The sequence below is a fragment of the Solanum dulcamara genome, chromosome 2 (assembly GCF_947179165.1).
Source record: "Solanum dulcamara chromosome 2, daSolDulc1.2, whole genome shotgun sequence".
NCBI classification, from domain to species: Eukaryota; Viridiplantae; Streptophyta; class Magnoliopsida; order Solanales; family Solanaceae; genus Solanum; species Solanum dulcamara.
Window position 1 is genome coordinate 70,424,401 of NC_077238.1, and position 14,848 is coordinate 70,439,248.

The window sequence follows — 14,848 nt, forward strand, 5'->3', positions numbered from 1 at the left end:
AGTGATTACGTCATCATTCCAATTTAGTAACCCAAATAATGTAGGACTAGGTGATAAGGCATCGGAGTTATTCGGATTGTTATTCATTGACGTTGATATATCAATTTAAGGAATATCCTCTGTAGGGTTATTCATTGACGTTGCTACACCAATTGGAGGGATATCTGTTGAAGGTTCCATTTGTTGTGTCATTGGTGGAAACACTGGAGAATACATTGGAGGAGCCATCATTGGTGAAGGCATCGGAGAATCCACTATTGTTGACGGCGTTAGAGGGGCCATTCCAGGATTTTCTCTAATAGCCATTTGTTGAGGCATTGGAGATAATAATATTGGACCCACTGGAGGAAACATTTGTGCAAATAATAGAGAAGAAGGATCCGTAGGCCCTCCAGAGTTGGTCCTACCAGTTACCATTGATTCAACAATGGGTTGAGAGGAATTCGATGTAGAACCCTCTACATCAACATTTTTCCTCATTAATTCACAAACCTCTTTGAGGTTTTTCTTGATCACGCGACTCAGGTCATTCTGATCGTAAGGGTGCATGTCAACAGAAATGTTTTTTCCACTTAACACCTCATACATCTCATTTGTCATTTTCTTGACTCTATTTTCCTTTCTTATTTTTTGTAGTTGTTCCTCCAACTTCTCGATCCTTTGCTCGGTGAACTCTTCTATTGTCACCATATTTTTGTATTTCTCCAACGTCGGCAACTTCTTAAACTTTATAAAAGTGGTGCGTGTAGTGTCAGTATTTGGAAATATGTATGGTTCATTTCTATAAGGACCATAGACAACAGCAGCCACTTCAACATCACAAAGTGTTTTGAGCTCTTCACACTTTTTGAAGAGACCATTTTGTCTTTTCTAGTATGAGACTTTTCTTTTACTCTCATCTTCAATCAAAGTGAAGTTAACTTTGTTTCTTGGCATGATTAAAGGGAAGGAGAAATGTGTTAGTTTGGATATGTGGTATCTAATAGCTTTGTTGTTGTAGTAGTAGTTGTGGTTTTTCTTGCCTAGGATTTACTCCTATTTATATAAAAATATTTGCATTCTCTAAATTTTTGAATAGTTTGAATTTGACATATTTTTCTTGATAGGAAGAACTATTTTGGAAAAACACTAACTGAGGAGATCTTAGACATACTTCTAGATAAAATCATCTTGAAATATATGTATTTTATGGTTCCAAATCTTATGTTGACCAACTTATTAGGAAAAATATTAATGATGTTTAATCTATGTAGTCTCCACTAAATATGGTCATAATTTACTCATTTCCTTCATCAAGTTTTTTTTGAAAAGTATATTTTAATTGAAGGATGAACAAAAGTAAATATTGAAACAAGGTCATTTTAAATATTGGCTTGGAATTTTGAAATATCAATTTTGACAATATTTGAATATGAGCATATCACGATCCAAAATGGGCCATGAATGGCACCCACACTTAACCTCCTAGGTGGGAGAACCAACGATACAAACTCCAAGTAATAAATATGACAATAACACGAAAAATCAAATAATTTATTTTCCCCAAAACCTGAAAGTCATCACATCAAAGATATCTAAATTCTAAAACTAAGTCTTGAATTATATAACACCAAATAAATAATTAACATAACCTGTCCGAAAACTAAGGACATCATGCCATGATAAGAGATTTCATCGCCAGTTAAAAGAATATCTCACCTTGCAATCTGATGAACTGGAGACTGACTAGAGCTGAGGTCGAGTCAAAGTAGGTGGAACACTCACTGCACTACACAAAATAAAACAAGAAAAGATACAAGTAGAGGTCAGTACAGGACAACATGTACTGAATAGGTATCATCGGCCGACTCAAAATAGAAATCATTATGCATAAAGTAATAGCGGGAAAGAAACCATAGCACTTAACAGGTGGAAACCAAAAAGATCACATGACAACACAATGAACAATTTCATAACCTGTCAACAATATCAAGATCACACATGACGACTCAAGCCTCCACATCACACTCTTTTGGAAAATGAGTTATTGGAGATTGGGTAGTATTTAGTCACTTTAATTTGTTTTCCTTTAATATTATCTTGCCAGAACATGACACCCGATACAAATATACCATGTCGGAATATGACACTCGATCCAATAATATCGTGTTGAAATGTGACACCCGATCAAAATATACCGTGTTGAAATGTGATACCCGATCCAAATATACCATGTCGGAATGTGACACCCGATCCATATATAATTACTTCATCATTCTTTATTATTGCATTCCACTTCATTAATAATATTTTATCAAGCCTTCTTTATTCGATGCACCATTTTGATAGGACAAGTTCAAGATTATGGATTTCATGGCCTTGGAATTTCAGATCAATCATAACAACATATCAACCATCTAAATCACAACAATTAAATACGTAGTAAACTTCACACATTACTCAATGAATATCAATCACTATTAAGACTCTATCTATGATATAGAATAAAAATCATAACCTACCTCAACACAAGAACCGAAGTAGAGCAAGCTAATCCCCCAATATCTTTCCTTTCTTTAATGCCTCGGACCAATTTCAATCTATCAAATATATAATATTTATAAGTAAACTCATTCGTAAACACCAATATTATATATATGTTTAACAGATACCAATTTACCCACCGTTCATCCCCGAATTGCCAAAAGAAGAGCGAGGGTTGAAAAGGGTATCTGACTCGACGAACAGATGTGTATATCTTCCACGCATATCTGCCTCAGTCTTCCAAGTTGACTCCTCAACCGGACGATTCTTCCATTGAACCTTCACAGATGCAATCTCCCTTGACCTCAACTTGTGGACCTCCATATCAAGAATAGCTATAGGCTCCTCCTCGTAAGACAAATTCTCATCAAGCAAGACTGAATCCATGTAATCGAACAACCTTGCAGATATAGAGTTTGGCTAACTTCTCAGCATCATAAGTCACCTTGACTAGAATGAAGTGGGCAGACTTAGTTAGCCTATCAACAATCACCCATATCAAATCAAACTTACCCAAGGTCTTTGGAAGGCCGATCACAAAATTCATTGCAATCCTTTCCTACTTCCATTTAGGAATGGGCATTTTTGAAGTGTCCCTCCAGGCCTTTGGTGCTCATATTTTACTTACTGACAATTTGGACAATGGGCAAAAAACTCAATAATTGCACACTTCATTCTGTTCCACCAATAATGTAGTCTCAGATCGTGATACATCTTGGTTGCACCGAGATGTATAGAGTACCTCAAACTGTGAGCCTCTACAAGAATAATCTGAATTAAATTATCAATATGGGGCACACAACCCGCCCCTTAATCCTAAAGACGCCTTCCTCATCAATCACGGCCTTTTTGGCCCCTCCCTACAAGACCATATCATGAATCTGGCTCTACTTCTCATCCTCAAATTGCTTTTCTTTAATCTTGTCAAGGAAAGAAGATCTTGCCTCCACACAGGCCAAGAATCCTCTTTTCTTGGTTATTTTCTAGCCTCATAAAGTCATTAGACAGAGTTTGAACCTCTCTAGCCAATGGATGTTTGGAAACCTGCAAATGAGCTAAACTTCTCATGCTCTCTGCTTTTCTGCTCAAGGCATCATCCACTACATTATCTTTTCTCGGGTGATAAAGAATAGTGATATCATAGTCCTTTAGCAATTCCATCCATCTTCTCTACCTCATATTCAAGTATCTCTGAGTGAACACATGTTGTAAGCTGAGATGATCTGTATACACTTCACACTTTACCCCATATAGATAATATCTCGACTGCTTCAATGCAAAAACAACCGCAGCCAACTCTAAATCGTGAGTGGGGTAATTATGTTCATGCAACTTCAATTGTATTAAAGCATAGGCAATTACATTCTTCTCCAGCATTAGCACTGCACCTAAACAAGAATATGATGCATCACAATAAATAGTGAAATTCTTACCTTCTACTTACAGGGCAAGAATCAGTGCAGTAGTCAATAAGGTCTTCAGTTTCAGAAAGCTCTCTTCACACTCACCCGACCACACAAATGGAACTTTGTACTTAGTCAAATTGGTTAGCTGGAAAGTAATGGAAGCAAATCCCTTGACGAACCAGCGATAGTAGCTAGCCAAACCAATAAAGCTCCTTACCTCTGAGACATTAATGGGTCTTTCCCAACTCTTTACTGCTTCAATCTTCAGGGGATCCACCTTCACTCCCTCCTTAGAAACCACGTGCCCTAAGAAAGATACTGAATCAAGCTAGAACTCACACTTGGAGAATTTAGCATATAGCCTTTTCTCCCTTAACAATCCCAAAACAATTCTCAGATGCTCTTCATGTTCTTTTTTGCTCTTTGAGTAGATCAATATATCATCAATAAAAATAATAATGAAGAGATCCAAATATATCTTAAAGATTCCATTCATCAGACTCATGAAAGCAGTAGGTGGATTTATAAGCCCAAAAGACATTACCAAGAATTCATAGTGTCCATACCTGGTTTGAAATGCAGTCTTCGGTACATCTGTCGCCCGTATTTTAAACTGATGGTAACTAGACTTCAAATCAATTTTTAAGAAAACACAAGCACCCTCCAATTGATCGAATAAGTCATCAATGTGAGAAAGGGGACACCTATTTTTAATAGTCACATTGTTCAGCTGCCGGTAGTTTATGCACATATGAAGGCTACCATCCTTCTTTTTTACAAATAAAACTAGAGAACCCCAAAGAGAGGCACTCAGTCTAATAAAACCTTTACCCAACAACTCCTGAAGTTAGGCCTTCAACTCCCTCAACTCAGCCGGGGCCATTCTATAAGGTGGAATCAAAATAGGGCGAGTATCGGGCTCCAGGTCGATACAAAAATCTATATCCCTATCAGGTGGCATACCAGGTAAGTCTGTGGGGAAAACATCCATAAACTCATGCACTATTGAAATAGACTCAATCGATGGCACTTCAGAACTATCATCCCTGAGATGTGCTAGGAAGGCTAAACAACCCTTACTCACCAACCTCTTAGCACGAAGAAAAGATATAATCTAAACTGGGGCGGGAAGATAGTTACCCTCCCACACCAACTGATCCATCCCAGGCTTGGCTAATGTCATAGTCTAAGCATTGCACTCTAAGATAGCAAAATTTGGAGAGAGGCAAGTCATATCAAAGATTACATCAAAGTCAACTATCTCTAGAATAATCAAATCTACATAAGTTCTGCTCCCTACAAAAGTCACAATGCAAGACCTATACACTTTCTCAACTAGCACAGACTTACCAACAGTAATAGAAACACGTATAGGCATGTTAAGTAAGTCACAATGTAAATTGAGTCATTCAATAAATGCAGAAGATACATAAGAAAATGTGGATCCAGAATTAAACAATATGAAAGCCAAGCTATCGCAGACCAGAAGAATACCTGTGATAATAGTATCGAATGTCTCTGCCTCTAACCTCCCGGGTAAATCATAAAATGGGTTCTGTAGCGAAGTTATCTAACTTCACCCCCCCCTCCACCTCTATCACAAAATTAACCACTTCCAAAGGTCTAACCTAATTTTATATGCAAGTTCTTACTAAAATCTTCGATTGCCTTTACCCAAGTTTACTTATTGGGTCTTATTGTACCAATAATCTTGTCGTTTCTATACCGATACACTCTCTTGGAGCTTACGATAAATTCACCGATCCTTATTTAGAATCTTTGGAATATACTCAACAACCTAAACACATTAATTGTATCTAAGATCTACCCCTAGAATATATTATACCTATCGAGAAGACCGCACCCAAATGATTCACACTTTTCTACCCATTGAATAACTGCAAAACATTACCAAATTTGACCCATTCTGTCTCTATCCCAAGCGATATACATCCTTTCGTAGATCAGGTCACTAGCAGAAGTAACACAATCCATAATTTAACCAAGTAAGCATCAATATCATTGTAGTAGTCATATCCTGACCCTCATTTATATACACTCAATCTATGAAACTGTAGTAGAGATTCTGACAACAATCCTTTCACAAAGTGGCAGAATCCACTCTTCTGGATTGAAGCAAAGTTGTGTAGCATATTTGGATAAGGCATGAAACCTGGTCTCATAGGCTACAACAAACATCTTCCCTTTCTCTATATTTTGGAACTCATCTCCCCTCTTAACCCTCAAGGTCAGGGAAATATACCTCTCTATGAAGAAGTCAGAAGACGTTGCCTAGCTGCCTGATCTCTACCCCTGGTGGGCTTTCTCCTATGACCTCTACCACGATCTCTCATCACTAACCCCCTCTAGCTATAGCCCTAATGGATGGCTCAAGCAACACTATTGTTTTAGTTTTGAACATTTGCGAAAATAGAGTAAAAAAGGTCAGATACCAATTTATATCACCTACATACCAATTGGATTCAAATATTAGAACAAAAGAAAGAAGGAATGGAGTTTTCCTAAAGTCCCGTAACCTCTCGATAAAAAATAAAGGCATCCTCGTACCGTTCTGCATGACTCTACTAGACCTGTCCTTGCGTGCTAATATCACCGAACCTAAAGTTCTAATACCAAGTTTGTCACGACCCAAAATGGGTCATAAGTGGCACCCACACTTAACCTCTTAAATGGGAGAACCAATGATACAAAATCCAAGTAATAAATATGACGATAACACGAAAGCTCAAATAATATATTTTTCTCAAAACCTGAAAGTCATCACATGAAGGACATCTAAATTCTAAAACTAAGTCTCGAATTGTCAAACACCAAATAAATAATTAACATAACGTGTCTGAAAACTAAGGACACCATGCCATGATAAGAGATTTCATCGCCAGCTAGAAGGTTAGCTCACCCTATAATCCGATGAACTGGACACTGACTAGAGCTGAGGTCTAGTCGAAGTAGGTGGAACACTTGCTGCACTACACAAAATAAAACAAGAAAAGATACAAGTAGGGGTCAGTATAGGACAACATATACTGAATAGGTATCATCGGCCGACTCAAAATAGAAATCATTATGCATAAAGTAATAGCGGGAAATCAACCACAACACTTAACAGGTGGCAACCAACAAGATCAAGTGAAAAAACAATGAACAATTTTATAACCAGTCAGCAATATCAAGATCACACATGACGACTCAAGCCTCCACATCACACTCTTTTGAAAAATGAGTTATTGGAGATTGGGTAGTATTTAGTCACTTTAATTTGTTTTCCTTTAATATTATCTTGCCAGAACATGACACCCGATACAAATATACCATGTCGGAATATGACACTCGATCCAATAATATCGTGTTGAAATGTGACACCCGATCAAAATATACCGTGTCGAAATGTGATACCCGATCCAAATATACCATGTCGGAATGTGACACCCGATCCATATATAATTACTTCATCATTCTTTATTATTGCATTCCACTTCATTAATAATATTTTATCAAGCCTTCTTTATTCGATGCACCATTTTGATAGGACAAGTTCAAGATTATGGATTTCATGGCCTTGGAATTTCAGATCAATCATAACAACATATCAACCATCTAAATCACAACAATTAAATACGTAGTAAACTTCACACATTACTCAATGAATATCAATCACTATTAAGACTCTATCTATGATATAAAATAAAAATCATAACCTACCTCAACCGAAGAATCGAAGTAGAGCAAGCTAATCCCCCAATATCTTTCCTTTCTTTAATGCCTCAGACCAATTTCAATCTATCAAATATATAATATTTATAAGTAAAATCATCCGTAAATACCAATATTATATATATGTTTAACCTAGACTCAATAACTCACCCAATTCTATAAACACGTTCCTAATCTTGATTCCACTTAACATGTCAACTCCCATATTTTTTGAATTTCAAAAGTAGGGTTAAAACTCAATTAAATTAAATAATCACTTTAAAACATGAGCCTTTCATAACACTTCTGAATGATCAAAATCTATTCAAATACATAATATTCATAAGAATACGAATTCAATGACACCCATATAGCTATATTTATTTTTGGATCAAAAATTGGGTCAAAATGTCATCCCGAGTCATTGAAGTCAAATTTAAAATTTTCTTTCCGATTATGTTCACTCATGATAAAATAAACTCACATATCAACTTAGCCCACTAATTAAATTAGTTATTTAAATTTAACCCTCAACTAAATAACTATGGTTATCAAATAGTCCAAAATACTCATATAAAAAACTACGGGATGAGTCTTTTATGAAATAAAAAGATCTATTTCTCAAAACGACATAGTGGGTCGTTACAACAGATACCAATTTACCCACAGTTCATCCCCGAATGGTCAAAAGAAGAGCTAGGGTTGAAAAGGGTACCTAACTCGACGAACAAATATGTATATCTTCCACGCATATCTGCCTCAGTCTCCCAAGTTGACTCATCAACCGAACGATTCTTCCATTGAACCTTCACAGACACAATCTCCCTTGACCTCAACTTGTGGACCTCCCTATCAAGAATAGCTACAGCCACCTCATCGTAAGACAAATTCTCAAAAAGAAAGACTGAATCCCAGCGAATAATATAGTTTTTATCACCATGATATTTCTTTAACATAGACACATGATACACTGGGTGTACTCTGGAAAAACCCAGAGGTAAAGCCAACTTATAGGCCACCTCTCCAATACTCTTAAGAAATTCAAATGACCCAATATACCTCGAACTGAACTTACCTCCCTTACCAAATCTCACCACACCCTTCATGGGTGAAACCTTCAACAACACTTGCTCTCCCTCCATAAACTCCATGTCCCTGACCTTTCAGTCTGCATACTCTTTCTGCCTGCTCTGAGCTGCTAGAAGCTTCTTCTGAATGAATTTCACCTTCTCTAATGATTCCCTCAAAATATCAGTTCCCAAGGTCTCACCTCAAACGTATCAAACCAACTAATAGGAGACCTACATCTCCTCCCATACAATCCCTCAAATGGAGCCATATCAATACTCAAGTGATAGCTACTATTATACAAAAACTCTGCCAAGGGTAGGAACTGATCCAAATGACCGCCAAAATCTATCACGCACGCACGAAGTATATCCTCCAGCACTTGAATTTTCCCATTAGACTTCCCATCGGTCTGAGGGTGAAATGCAGTACTAAGATACAATCTAGTACCTAACTCAGTAAGCAAGGTCCTCTAAAAGTTAGAAGTAAATTGCGTACCTCTATCTGATATGATAGAAACCAAAACTCCATGTAATCAAACAACCTCGCAGATATAGAGTTTGGCTAACTTCTCAACATCATAAGTCACCTTGACTGGAATGAAGTGAGCAGACTTAGTTAACCTATCAATAATCAGCCATATCGAATCAAACTTACCTAAGGTCTTTGGAAGGCCAACCACAAAATCCATTGCAATCCTTTCCCACTTCCATTCAGGAATAGATATTTTTTGAAGTGTCCCTCCTGGTCTTTGGTGCTCATATTTTACTTGCTGATAATTTGGACAATGGGCAACAAAATCAATAATGTCACGCTTCACTCTATTCCACCAATATGTTATCTGAGATCACGATACATCTTGGTTGCACCAGGATGTATAGAGTACCTTGAACTGTGAGCCTTTGCAAGAATAGTCAGAATCAAATTATCAATACGAGGCACACATACCCACCCCTTAATCCTCAAGATGCCTTCCTCATCAATCACGACCTCTTTGGCCTCTCCCTGCAAGACCATATCACAAATCCATCTTAGCTTCTCATCCTCAAATTGCTTTTCTTTAATCTTTTCAAGGAAAGAAGATCTTGCCTCCATACAGGCCAAGAATCCTCCTTTATCGGTTACTTCCAGCCTCATAAAGTCATTAGCTAGAGTTTGAACTTCTCTAGCCAATAGACGTTTGGAAACCTGCAAATGAGCTAAACTTCCCATGCTCCCTGCTTTTCTGCTCAAGGCATCGGCCACTACATTAGCTTTTTCTGGATGATAAAGATTAATCATAGCATAGTCCTTTAGAAATTCCATCCACCTCCTCTGCCTCAAATTCAAGTCTCTCTGTGTGAACACATGTTGTAAGCTGAGATAATCTATATATACTTCACACTTTATCCCATATAGATAATATCTCCACTACTTTAATGCAAATACAACTGCAGCCAACTCTAATTTGTGAGTGGGGTAATTATGTTCATGCACCTTCAATTTCCTTAAAGCATAGGTAATTACATTCTTCTCCTGCATTAGCACTGCACCTAAACAAGAATATGATTCATCACAATAAACAATGAAATTGTTACCTTCTACTTGCAGGGCAAGAATCGATGTTGTATTCAATAAGGTCTTGAGTTTTAGAAAGCTATCTTCACACTCACCCAACCACACAAATGGAACTTTCTGCTTGGTCAGATTGGTCAGCTGGAAAGCAATGGAAGCAAATCCCTTGACGAACCGGCGGTAGTAGCTAGCTAAACCAATAAAGCTCCTTACCTCTGAGACATTAGTGGGTCTTACCCAACTCTTCACTACTTCAATCTTCTGGGGATCTGCCATCACTCCCTCCTTAGAAACCACGTGCCCTAAGAAAGATACTGAATCAAGCCAAAACTCACACTTGAAGAATTTTGCATATAGCCTTTTCTCCCTTAACAATCCCAAAACAATTCTCAAATGCTCTTCATGTTCTTTTTTGCTATTTAAGTAGATCAATATATCATCAATAAAAATAATAATGAAGAGATCCAAATATGGCTTAAATATTCCATTTATCAGACTCATGAAAGCAGCAGGTGCATTTGTAAGCCCAAAAGACATTACCAAGAATTGATAGTGTCCATACCTGGTTTGAAACGCAATCTTTGCTATATTTGCTGCCGTATTTTCAACTGATGGTAACAGAACCTCAATTAAATTTTTGAGAAAACACAAGCACCCTCCAACTGATCGAATAAGTCATCAATGCGAGAAAGGGGATACCTATTTTTAATAGTCACCTTGTTCAGCTGCCTATAGTTTATGCACATACGAAGGCTACCATCCTTCTTCTTTACAAATAAAACTGGAGCACCCCAAGAAGAGGCACTCAGTCTAATAAAACCTTTACCCAACAACTCCTGAAGTTGGGCCTTCAACTCCCTCAACTCAGTCGGGGCCATTCTATAAGGTGGAATCAAAATAGGGCGAGTGTCGGGCTCTAGGTCGATACAAAAATCTATATCCCTATCAGGTGGCATACCAGGTAAGTCTGTGGGAAAAACATCCATAAACTCATGCACTATCAAAATAGACTCAATCGATGGCACTTTAGAACTATTATCCTTGAGATGAGCTAGGAAGGCTAAACAACCCTTACTCACTAACCTCTTAGCACGAAGAAAAGATATAATCTGAATTAGGGCGGGAAGATAGTCATTCTCCCACACCAACTAATCCATCCCAGCTTGGCTAATGTCACAGTCTTAGCATTCCAATCTAAGATAGCAAAATTTGGAGAGAGGCAAGTCATACCCAAGATTACATCAAAGTCAACCATCTCCAGAATAATCAAATCTACATAAGTTCTGCTCCTCACAAAAGTCACAAGGCAAGTCCTATACACCTTCTCAACTAGCACAGACTTACCAAAAGTAGTAGAAACACAAATAACACTTCCGAATGATCAAAATCTGTTCAAATTCATAATCTTATAAGAATACTAATTCAATGACACCCATATAGCTATATTTATTTTTGGATCAAAAATTGGGTCAAAATGTCATCCCGAGTCATTGAAGTCAAATCTGAAATTTTATTTCCAATTATGTTCAATCATGATAAAATAAACTCACATGTCAAATTTCAGCTAAAACGAATTGTTATTCGACCCCCAAATCAAGATTTTATGTGAAGAACCATAAGATCATATTTTCTTATTTCAGTGTTATTTCTCCACTAATATACCTTAAAAATATATTTATAATCACATAAAAATTTAATAAAAAAGATGATAATAATTACCTTGACGTTTTGGAATGCAAATCTCTTTTTTCTCTTCTCCTTTATTTTTCTTTTCCCCTTTTTTTTCTTTGTTCCTCCGTATTTTTCTTTCTGCTAGTTTCTGCGTTTTCTCATTTTCTTATTTTCTCGTTACATCTAATGGCTTAATGCCATCAGATTTTATATATATATATTTTTTTTTTCTTTTCTTTTATTATTATTTATTTTCTTCTTTTTCTTTCCTACTCAATTATGTATCAAAATTAATAAACCCTATCCTTTTCCTTTAATAATTGGTATAGAGTATTAAATAAATTATTAACTTAGCCCACTAATTAAATTAGTTATTTAAATTTACCCCTCAACTAATTAACTATGGTTATCGAATAGTTCAAAATACTCATAAAAAATATACGGGATGAGTCTTGTATGAAATAAAAAGATCTATTTCTCAAAACGACATAATGAGTTGTTATAGAGCAAAAATAATATTTTTTTAAAAAACACAAATACGTTTTACGTATCAAACGGCGATTTATGTATGATTGTAGATGTTACAATGTCTGTAGAAGCACATTATCATTTTTATTAATTTTGGATACACCATATTTAGTAAAATATTTATGTTGCTTTCAAATATATTTGAAACTCAATCTTGCTTAAATATTTTTGTTAATGTCTGATACTCACCAACCCGTCACTAGATTCACATTATAATATTTCTAAATTAGTTTTGAGACAAATCAATCTGAAATATTTTCACATATCAAAATGATGTGTTTACAATATTGTGAAATTTAAAAGAAATATTTTGTTCATTTTAAGAAAATTACTCAAGATGAAGGGAGATTAGTTTCAAATGTCTTACAAATTTTTTTTCAAATGAAGATGTAAATTTACTACTCACATGAATTTTTTTCTTTTTATGGTAAATAAGAAAACATTTAATAATATTAGGATTGATATATAAGTTTCTTTGATCCTTTCTAGTTAATGTCAATCTGTTTAAACCAGAGAGGAAGAAAGAACGACAAATTTATTAAGTTTATGTCATGATCCGTTTAACCTGTTTAAATGTAATGACCTATCCTGTCGTTATTAAAAATACCAGCGATAAAATGCTTGAGCTTAAAAATTTGTCTATCTAGTAGAGTTAGGCTGGGATCCACCCCACCTTGGAAAAAAAATATTTCTCTTACGCAGGAAAATCGGAAAGGATCATTTGTTTTTACCAGTGAGACTATGTGGACATTCTCATTTTTGTATAGCTTTTGGACAAGAGGGGGAAAGGAAATATACCTTTTAACCTGCGAGGCCCTCTTAGTGATCATAACAAAAATCAACTTGCCGATGTATATGAGAAAACCCGCAATGATGACGTCGATTATGATCATTTTTGACATACCAATTAGTGTCTGATTCTGGGACGCCCGAATCCTATTTTTTACATACCCGAGCTATTCTTTGACCTCTATACTAAAACTATACTTCTTGATCGGTGCTCCGAGTGAGATCCAGACTGGCGTGGTACTAGTTGATGTAAGATGTTCCATAAGCGAAGGTGATGTTCCTCCAAATTCTCTTCCCCTATTCTCCTTCCAACTCTATCATATGGGCTAATTGCCAAATAAATTGCATTAATTTCTCTAGAGTTTAACACAATGACCCTGTGACGACCTGAGACTATTCCCTAGTTGCCAAATGGTGCTTAGATCAAAAAGTGACCCTAAGCTAACCTTACGGACTTGCATGACTCTAAGATATCCAAAACAACAATTGAAGATAATTAAATAAGGAAGATCAACTGGAATAGGTCTATTAAACAAAATTGAAATAGAAAACATATTTGATTTAAAGATATGTAGAATCAAACTGACTGTCTAAAGGCCTCTACTAATATGAGTTTCTAGGACAAGCCTCTAGCTAGCTCCAGACGCTAAGAGCTCACTAAATCTCTGAATCCAAGTTTCTCTGTATGAAATACAAATCAACAATGATAACCCTTACTATGATCTGCAGGGTGCAAAATTCATAGGTCAACTGAGCTCCACAAATAATAAACAACGTAAATATAAGGTAAGTACAACACAAGGAACTACACAAGAGCTATAATAAGAAAGAAAAAGCAGTAAGAGTGAAGAAGTAGGATACAAGGAGAAAGGATGTTGAGTCAAAGAACGTACCTGGAGACCCAATCCCAGTAAGTCATAAATGACTTGGTGTTGCTAGCTCTAAACGCTGAAAAGATCAAAAAATGGAGGAAATGACCTGGAGGGGTCATTAAAATATATTGCATTGTTAAACACTGAAATTTAATTTTTGTTTTAATAAAGGTGTAGACTATATTTTATTTTAGAACTCCCTTATTGTAGTCTCCAATCTTGAAATTTCACTAGTAATATTACAAGAAAGGTGTATACTCCTAAAATTAAAAAAAAAAAATGTTGACCTTCTCCTTGCAACCCTAGAGAGATTTTGAAAGAAATAGTTCCTTGTATAACTAATAGAATGTTGTATTTAATGGAAATAGATTAATAAATAAACTAAAAATAAACAGAAAATGCATTTTCTTCTATTGATCACAATTATCAACACTATTTTTTTTTCAAATTAGACTACTTAAGGATATTAATTAATGCTTGTTAGTATGTATATATTATCATGTATAAAAATGATGAGAATCAACTTTCTTGGAAAAAAGTTTTTTGTTTTCTTTATCAATAATTCCATCAAGGTTGTGTAGTAAGAATAAAAAATTGGAGAGAAGAATTTATTTGATCAGATCAATTAATTTTGTGGCAATTATATTTTTATTAGTCATAAGTCAAAACTCCTAAAATATTATTATATTTTACACGTAAGAAATCTAAAAATTAAACATAAGA